Here is a 10,317-nt window from a genome sequence, read left to right as displayed (position 1 = left end):
AAAACAAGCGTCTACAACTGCTGTCATTTGTCAGATTGCATGGGTTTTACTGGTGAATCAACGTTACAGAAGATGATGGTGTTTCCCCATTCACTACAGACCCTCTGAACGTAAAAATGGGTCATATCTGATGCTGCTAAAAAGCTGAGGAACTGCATTTTTACCCAAATTACATAAATATATTGTCACATTTGCGGTTCAATAGATCTTAAACATTTTATATCAGTGGATACTTTTGGTGTGAAGTGGATATTTAGGTCTATATGGGTTAAAAAAAAGTCTATTCCACAGTACCACAGTGGAAGTCAGGGAGTAACAGCAGTATGTTAGATCAGTGACACCATGAGTGAAATACTCTGCAAAGCTGATGACAGTCCTCATATTTATGTAGTGTGATGCTTGATAAATAGTGTGTAACCCAGTGATTTTCAACCATGGGGTCGCCTGGAATTCAAATGGGATACCTTAAAATTTCTAATATTGATAAAAATAAAAAATGAAAACTTACTAATAAAAAATCTATGGTAAGTTGAGAGACAATTCCAATACATAAAAGACATGACAAACTGTGAAGCTGAAACTGAAGCACTGTGGTACTGTTTATCTGTCAAATGTTCATTGTGGTCGGTTTAAGATGCTGCAGCTCTTTCATAATTCATAGTTTGAGTTATAGTTGGGGGGTTTTCAGTATTAATTTGCAGCAAGTTGGACTGACTGTACATATCCTGGCCAAGGAAAATAAAATTCTCAGTTTGTGCAGTAATCTACACCTGGCTTTTCTGCCTCCATCCATAATAATATACATTATATAGTGCAAATGTCGTCTCAAATTAACATTTAATAGCAACATAGTATAGCAAACTATTACATGATTTCACTCATTTCATTAATTTATTTGTTTTGTGCAGAAGAAAAAACTAAATATTTTTTGTGTACAAAGAACTAATATCAGAGCAAATACATTAATAAATAAAAGTGATCAAGACAAAATAGCAACTGCCATGTACACCAGTAGTAATAACAAAATAAATTCAATATGTACTGCTCAAAAAGGAGTGGGAAGAAGAAAACATATTAAACCCCACCCATATCTCACATTTATATGACATAACGCATTATTTTTGCTTCCTTAATGATATAGTAACATCTGTTTAGAGTCCTAATAATGTAAATAACCAATAGTAAATAGATTAGGAAAACTGATGTATATTACACATAGTAGCTATCTCAATGATAGTCTGTATAACTTATAATACAAATATATCTAAACCAGGGGTGTCAAACTCATTTTAGTTCAGGGGCCACATTAAGCCAAATTCGATCTGCAGCAGGCCGGACCAGTGAAATAATAATGGAATAATATATAAATAATGTCAACTCCAAATTTTCCTTTATGTTTTAGAGCGAAAAAAGTAAAATTATGCGATGAAAGGGTTTACATCTACCTGCTATCCTTTAAAACAATGTGAATAACATGAACAAACTGACATTTCTTAAGAAAACTGAGTGCAATTTTAACAATATTATGTCTCAGTTTATCATTTACACATGTAAACGACAACGTACAGTGGATCAACAAATACACAAAAAATGTAATAACAGACAGAATATTGGCAAAATTACACTTCAGACATTTCAAAATGTTCATATTTCTTCAGGTTATTCGTGTTTTTCTTAAATGATAGTTTGTTTTAGTGTAAATACAATAAAATGACATGAAAATATTTACATTTATAAGGAAAAAAATTTGGAGTTGTGAGTATTTATAGGTTATTATGATAGTATTTGACTGATCTGACCCACTGGAGATTAAATTGGTCTGTTTATGGAACCTGAACTAAAATGATTCATATCTTCAGTGTAATTGGGGCCAGACTGGACCCTTTGGCGGGCCAATTTTGGCCCCTGGGCTGCATGTTTGACACCAGTGATCTAAACAATAATCACATACCAACACTGGTAATGGAAGTGCCACATACCAACATGATAAACAACAACAAGCTCATACCAACAAGGGTAAGATGGAATGGCCCAGCAATTAACAATAAGCCCCGCCCTCCCTGTATTGATGATGATGATGATCAAAAATAAATTGATTTTAGCAAAAAAAAAAAAAAAAGTCTCTGTTTTGAATGTCTGGTGTCGCCAGAAATCTTTGATGTTAAATTGGGGTCATGAGCCAAAAAAGGTTGGGAACCACTGGTGTAACCCCTACCCCTGGTAACTTAGCTCTGCCTTCATGTAGGCTCTAGAGCAGGGGTATTTAAATCCGGTCCTCGAGGGTCAGTATCCTGCATGTTTTAGATATTTTCCTCTTCCTGCACACCTGGTTCAATTAATGATCAGCTCATTATCATGCTCTGCAGAAGCCTGATAATGATGGAATGGCTTCCAGGTGTGCTGGAAGAGGGAAATATCTCAAACATGCAGGATACTGACCCTCAAGGACCGGATTTAAATACCCCTGCTCTACAGTTATTAAGCGTAACTCTCTTCTGATACAGAGTTACATTTACCATGTGAGCAGCACCACCTTTCATGATGTAGGAAAGTGTTTCAGTAGAGCAAGACAACACTCATTCTGTCGTGAATGTCCTTTTGAGGTCCCAGTGGTCAACAGGAGGAGCAGTAAAGAGTTAAATATTAACTACCATAGTGTTGATTTTAACCCTTTCATGCATGAATTATGAGAACCCGAGTCGAGATTTTTTTCCTGAGAGTTTTTATTCGTCTTTAGGGATGAAAAAAACAATACGATTGATTTTTTAATTTTTTTTTTTTTTTTTTTTTATGAACCTGTTTTTCATGGAGTTACAAACACGTCTGCTCAATATAAGAATTCAATCACATCTGACCTGAAGTAATTACACATTTCTTAATAAGGCATAATATATATAATTTTTCTGACATAAAGCAGTGTTTAATGTCTCACTGTGGGTTTACTGCTCCTCTTGTCTGTCATGACACACCTCCCTTGAGGCCCCAAAAATATTTTCCTACAGAAAATCCTTATGGATCTATGGCATATGATTTGATTTTTAGTCATTTATTTTGAACATGCAATGAAATTTAACATATATGTGAACAAGTAAACCATAAATAATACAAAAAATCGACAATCAAGAAGAACAGTACAATAGTTTCATTTACATGCCTGACAAGGGGTGGGAAGAGGTGCAACTTATTTAATTCCACCCCCTCTCCATAAAATAATAATATATCCCTCTTCCTTTTACATTTCTCTTTTGTATCTATCTATCTATCTATCTATCTATCTATCTATCTATCTATCTATCTATCTATCTATCTATCTATCTATCTATCTATCTATCTATCTACAGACACATACTCATACATTCATATACACATACATATTTATGGCAAAAAATATAAATAAATAATAAAAACTCAAAGAAAAAAATACATACATAAACAGTGAACATATGGTGACAATTAATAACCTCATCCCCATATCTTGTGAAAAACATTGTGTTCTTGAATTGCTTTATGTTTGAACATTCCTTGCGCCCCTCCCTCAATCTATTCCATAATTTAACACCACACACAGATATATTAAAACTTCTTCTAGTAGTGCACAATTAAATACAGAGGCAATTAAGAGACTGGTGTTAGGACTGAAAAGCATTTTTGTTTATTCTACTAGATAAACTCATCCCAAATTAGACGACTTATTTGCAGAAAATTATAACTGGTCAAAATAACACAATGTGCAGGGTTCTCAGACTATTAAATGCACTGCAAAGATAACAGGTTAAGGTCCATTTTAAACAACATAATGTTGTGGGTGTAACCCTGATTTTGCTGTCCACATCTCTGAATATATTGGCTGCTTTATTTTCCTAAATAAACAGGTATAAAGAGGTGTGGAAATTTGGGATGTGTTAAAAGTGAGCCATGACACTTTGAGTTAATTGATCTACTACAGCTTTAAATTATCTTTCCTACACAGCTGGAGTCTGTCTGTCAAGTGGGATTTATTAAACTGCTGAGATGCTGAAGTGCTCTGCCGTTCCTGAAATAAATGATTATTTGCTCATAACAATTTGGAAATAAGCAATGACATAAAACGCTGCAGACTAGAAGGCTCTTCCCGGTTGAGTTATGTTTAGAATTATAGTTGATTGCAGTTCAGTGAGTGTGAAATGGACAGATACATTCTCGGCTGACAGAGGGGTACTTGATGCTCTGAACTTCCTCTGCGAGCTGTTCATAAAGGAAATAGCAGCCATAGCTTCTCCAGTGGAGGCACAACAGTTTAAGAACCAGTTGCTTTGGTTTGACACTGAAAAAGTAATTATTGCTGATGAAGATGAACGGCCACTTGCAGCCCATAAATCACTGTAAATGTAGTTTCAGCTACAGGTTCATCAGGCAACCACCCCTTCATGGCATGTTTACTGATGCATTAAAAGGTTTTTGTAGAATTACCGACAATGTAAGCCACAGATGACTTTTTAACAGCACATTATGAAATGGGATGGTTGTGGTTAGGAAGGCAGTGGAATTCAGTTGCAAAGAATTAAAACTGTTGACAATAGCCATGCAACACTGCCATCTGCAGGAGAAAATACAACTCTGCACTTGTGTAATTACCTCCGCCAAGGAGGTTATGTTTTTGCCAGGGTTTGTTTGTTTGTTTGTCTGTCCGTTAGTGTGCAACGTAACTCAAAAAGTTATGGACAGATTTGGATGAAATTTGCAGGGTTTGTTGGAAATGGGATAAGGAAGAAATGATTAAATTTTGGTGGTGATCGGGGGTGGGGGGGCCCACGGGGGGGGCGCAGACCAGAAAATTTCATCAAAATCTGTCCATAACTTTTTGAGTTATGTTGCACACTAACGGACAGACAAACAAACAAACAGACAGACAAACAAACCCTGGCAAAAACATGACCTCCTTGGCGTGGGGGGGCCCACGGGGGGGGCCACTGATCAGCCTTGGCGGAGGTCTGCGCTCTCCGAGTGCTTCTAGTTATATATTATAATGTAATTTTAACCCTTTCATGCATAGTGGTCACCACAGTGGACAGTTATTCTACAGCTGTTCATGTTTTGTATATGCTTGGATTTTGTTGTTTTAGTTCCATATCAGCCAACACAGTGGACGCTTATCCACCATCCCATACAATGCACTTGACAACATTATTGTAACTTTGCTGTTCTTGATAAACCTGATCTAACATGTTTGAGTATAAATCAGTTCCTTGTTGTTGTTATTAGGCTGTAATTAATAACAAAAAATTGTTGTTTTTTTGCATATTATCTCCATGAAGTGAGTAATGACTAGTTGAGTATGTAAAAACATGACAAACTAGAAGCACTCGGAGAGCGCAGACCTCCGCCAAGGCTGATCAGTGGCCCCCCCCGTGGCCCCACCCCCACCCCCGATCACCACCAAAATTTAATCATTTCTTCCTTATCCCATTTCCAACAAACCCTGAAAATGTCATCCAAATCTGTCCATAACTTTTTGAGTTATGTTGCACACTAACGGACAAACAAACAAACAAACAAACAAACAAACAAACAAACAAACCCTGGCAAAAACATAACCTCCTTGGCGGAGGTAAACATCAGATTAGCAGCATTAAATGTTTTTATTTCATAGTTTTTGCACAGTACATCAGTAAATACATGTTTCTTTGCTTCAAAAATTAAATGCATGGTGTCCGGCTTAGTGGACATTTTTGCACCTCTATTAAAAAAATTTCAATCACATTGTTTTTTAATGCCTAAAGTGGAATAAAATCACTCAAGAAAGAAATCTTGATTAAGGTTTTCATAATTCATGCATGAAAGGGTTAAAAAAAGCTGAATTGCGTATTGTAATCTGGGGTTTAATTTGTACAGCAGAGGACTTGTCTGTTCTGCCCTCATTTATTGCTCTGATAAATAATTGCATTTATTATTATTTTTTTGCTCCAGTATTTTCTCTGTTGCATGAAAATCCTTCTTTAGACCTGCACACAAAGCATCGTTTATCCAAACTGTTAGTTACATCTCTGACTAAAAATATTAAGTACTTATGTTAAGTTACATGAAAATCAAAAAAAGAATACTTCCATTATTAACATGGAAAGACCGAGTTTTATACTAACTTTTTTAATTAGCTTTTTTTATGTTTATTGGAGATAGCACAGAATAACAAGAATAGTTGAAGAGAGAGAGAGTAGTAATGACATTCAGTAGAAGAAGTGGACTGAGGATCAGACCTGTGTTGCTGCAGCAGGACCTCGGACTACATGGTATATGTTCTACCAGATGAACTATGCAGACACCCAGTAACTGTATACAAATTTCCTTTGGTCTTCTGTCATCTAAATTGGCTGCAAAAGCACAGCTGAAGGAGTGGGAGAATAATTTGGTCCAACTGGAGGCTGAGAATGAAAAGAAAAGTTTTACTTGGCCAGTGTTCAGTCCTATGAACAGACATGAACAAGAAGACCATATGTCACAGTGATATTTATGGACTTACTGGTAAAGTGTCTGCAATGCACCAAGGAGTGGTTGCTATTAGTCTACAACATTTAAAGTTCTATGATTTGCTAGTGTGGGAAAAAGGTAAAAAAAAATAGAATGATTTCTTTGTATTTCATTTTCACTACTTTTGTCAGTGCAGTGTTTTGTTTTTACCCCCTGAACAGGAGGCAAGGGGTATTGTTTTGGTTTGGTTTGTTTCATTGTTAACACTCTAGCAGCAAAACTATTGGTTGAATTCATACCAAATTTGGTTTATATATTGCCAGTGACCCAATATAGATCTGATTACATTTTGGTAACAGTAGGTCAAAGTTCAATTTTTTATGAATTTCTAAAATCTTTTTCCCCCATTCACTTATAATGGGCAACTCTCAAATGTCTGTAGTAGCAAAACTATTGGTTGAATTCATACCAAATTTGGTTTATAGATTGCCAGTGACCCAGAATAGACGTGGTTACATTTTGGGAAATGTAGGTCAAAGTTTAAATTTTTAATGATTTTTTTTAATATCCCCCCTCCCCTCCATTTACTTATAATGAGCGAAATTTCACGTCTGTAGAAGCAAAACTATTGGTTGAATTCATACCAAATTGGGTTTGTAGACTACCAGTGACCCAGAATAGATGTAATTACATTTTGGGAAACGTAGGTCAAAGTTTAAATTTTTTTATGAATGTTTAAGGTTTCTTCTCCCATTTACTTATAATGGGCAAAATTTCAAATGTCTATAAAAACATCAGTTTTCTTTCAATTTACTTCAGACTTGCCACATATATAGAGGTAGTTGATATGCTGACATCACCGCACACATAGACATGATGACATCAGTTGGATCCATGCCAAAATAACCTACAATACGTGCGAGGGGCGGGGTTTGTAGTGCCTGGCACCACTTGTTTTGCTTTGGTTTAACACTGAATCTATGTGGCTTTGTAATTTTTTATATTATATATTCAACCATATTGACTTCATTTTAGTTTGTTAGTTGGATTGTGTTTTTTTTTTTTTTCTTCTGGTTTTTAATGTTACTAGTGTTTCACTTTTCTGTGGAGTGGTGTCTGACTGTGATACATTGATATCTCAGGTTCAGTCTCATTCAAGGCTCCTGTTTGTACGTAGAACTACTGTCATACACACTTTACTTTTGGCATACTGTGACTGTGTCTCTTCTGTAGAAAAGTGGGATTGGAAATCTAAAGCACGTGGAAATTATTCTACAATCTGGTGTTTGTATCTTCTTTCCCTGCTGGTCTATTGTTATTAACTGTGTCTGTCCTTCTCACTAAACAACACTAAAGAGTTGCTCCGTCAGAATCCATTCACCCTCATACAAAACAATACACACCACAAGAAATGAGCAGAATAATAGGAGGCATAAACAAGCTGTGGGCTCATGAAGTAATATGTTCACTGTAGAATACACTGAAATTACTTAAAAAAAAAAAAAAGGGGCCTATATGAGTAATAAATGTATAGCGAGCAAGATATTAACATCAAGTTTGAGACCTTGCGATGGACCAGTTTTATTACCTCCGCCAAGGAGGTTATGTTTTTGCCAGGGTTTGTTTGTCTGTCTGTCTGTCTGTCTGTCTGTCTGTCTGTCTGTCTGTCTGTCTGTTTGTTTGTTTGTCTGTCCGTTAGTGTGCAACATAACTCAAAAAGTTATGGACAGATTTTGATGAAATTTTCAGGGTTTGTTGGAAATGGGATAAGGAAGAAATGATTAAATTTTGGTGGTGATTGGGGGAGGGGGGGCCCACGGGGGCCCACGGGGGGGGCCACTGATCAGCCTTGGCGGAGGTCTGCGCTCTCCAAGTGCTTCTAGTTGAGTGATGTGTTAATTCTCTGCTGGTGAAAAGTGTATAATTCAGATAAGAGACAAAAGTAGCTTCTGCATTATTAGTCCTGGAGTGGGTAGTCACAAAGGAAGCTATTGCTATAAGTTGAAAGAAGTTGAACCATTGTGATCTCAGAATGCAGAAACAGAATAGTATGGATTTTTATGAGTGACAGTTTGAAAACTCTGACTATTTGTCATTGCTTTTTATAATAGTACATAACCTTCAACTCTGTACCTTTTGGTCACTTAAAACCAGACTTTCTCAAGTTCATAATAATGTATAACTAATATATAATAGGCCTATAATAATTCACATGTATTTACAGCTTCATATTTTCACATCAGTCAGTTTAATTTGACATGCTACCGTACATATTTTGTGGCTATCTCCAAAGTAATTTTTCTCTACATTTCACCTTTCTTAAGTGATTCATCACCATTTATTCTAATATTATCCTCTGTATTTTTTTTAATCAGTGAAAATCATCTATTTTGCTACAGTTTCAATACACTGATCATGTAGAAGTGATATTAAAAAAAAATGAAGAAAAAGTCACTTTTTCAACAAAATAAATCATTAACTGGGCATAAAAACAAGTGTCTACAGCCACTGTCATTTGTGAAACTGCATTGGTATTATTGGTGACTAAATAATGCAGATGGTAATAGTAGTTACATGTTCACTATGGAGCCTCTAAATGTCCAAATGCACTCTAAAAAATAATTCATGGGGTTATTATGCTTAAAATCAAGAGCCTTCTCTGCTTAAAAATATAAGTTTGTTACATGTACACATTTAAATCAATTGATAAGTTATTTTATTAAGTTGGTCTAAATGAAGAATGAGGGAAACGGTCTTAACTTAATAACATATCGATTTTGAACAGACATTTCTTCCTGTAACTTAACAAAGAAGTATATTAAGTTAGTACAACTTAAAAATCTTGTAAGCTTCCTTTAAAAGCTGAGTACAAATCTGATGTGTCTGCACACTAAGAAATGATTCATGGGGTTAGTAAGTTATGCTTAAAATCAAGAGCTTTTTGTGCTTAAAAAATTAAGTTTGTTACATGTTTATGCATTTGGCATTACATGTACACATTGTAATCAGCTGATAAGTTAATTTATAAAGTTGGTCTAAATGAAAAATAAGGGAAATAGTCTTAACTCAGTAACTTAGTATATTAAGTTAGTACAAATTAAAAATCTTGTAAGCTTCCTCTAAAAGCTGAGTACAAAGCTGATGAGCCTGGACGTGTTTTACTGACAGACCACGCCCACCACAAGAAATGGAGGGAAGCACAGAAAGAAAAGGGAGAAACACAATTTTACACAGAACTTTACCAAACTTTAAGGCTTGATCAAATTTAGCTGTGTTGCTGCAACAGTAGTTTTAATTATTCAAGGACTGAATAATACACATTTTGCTCCTTTCTAATTTAAAATTGTAGTATATATTGTGGCGTGTTTGCCGCATTGCATTGTGGGTATTGGGTATATTGTTGAAAATCTATTATTTTATGTGCAGAGGTTCAGCAGGGTTGTGGTGTTGGTGTTAATTTGGAGTTAATGTGTGCATGCTAATGTTTATTGGCATTTTTGTGTTTATTATTGTATTTTTATAGAACTGCACCATGAGACAGAGCCATAGGCCAAACCATGCCTTTTCTGTTTATTCATAAGAAGCTGTGTAATATTATTTAAATTCACACTAGTTGGCATACGTGATTTTCCATTTGGAAAGGCATGGGATTACAGCATTGCGGATAACTGAGACATTAATATGCAGACAGATCCAGTAATTACTCTGCATAGAGAAGCAAGCAGAATTAACTTCTTTGTGGAATTTCTTCTAGTGATGGGACTTTTGGCTCTTTGAAGGGAGCCGTTCACTCAGGAGCCGTTCACTGAAAAGAGCCGTTCAAAAGACTGGCTCTTTTATGTTTTTTGCATTATTTTGAAACACCAATGTTTT

Source organism: Sphaeramia orbicularis, chromosome 17 (assembly GCF_902148855.1).
Source record: "Sphaeramia orbicularis chromosome 17, fSphaOr1.1, whole genome shotgun sequence".
NCBI classification, from domain to species: Eukaryota; Metazoa; Chordata; class Actinopteri; order Kurtiformes; family Apogonidae; genus Sphaeramia; species Sphaeramia orbicularis.
The sequence above is the reverse complement of the archived record's forward strand: the minus strand, read 5'-3'. Positions refer to the sequence as shown.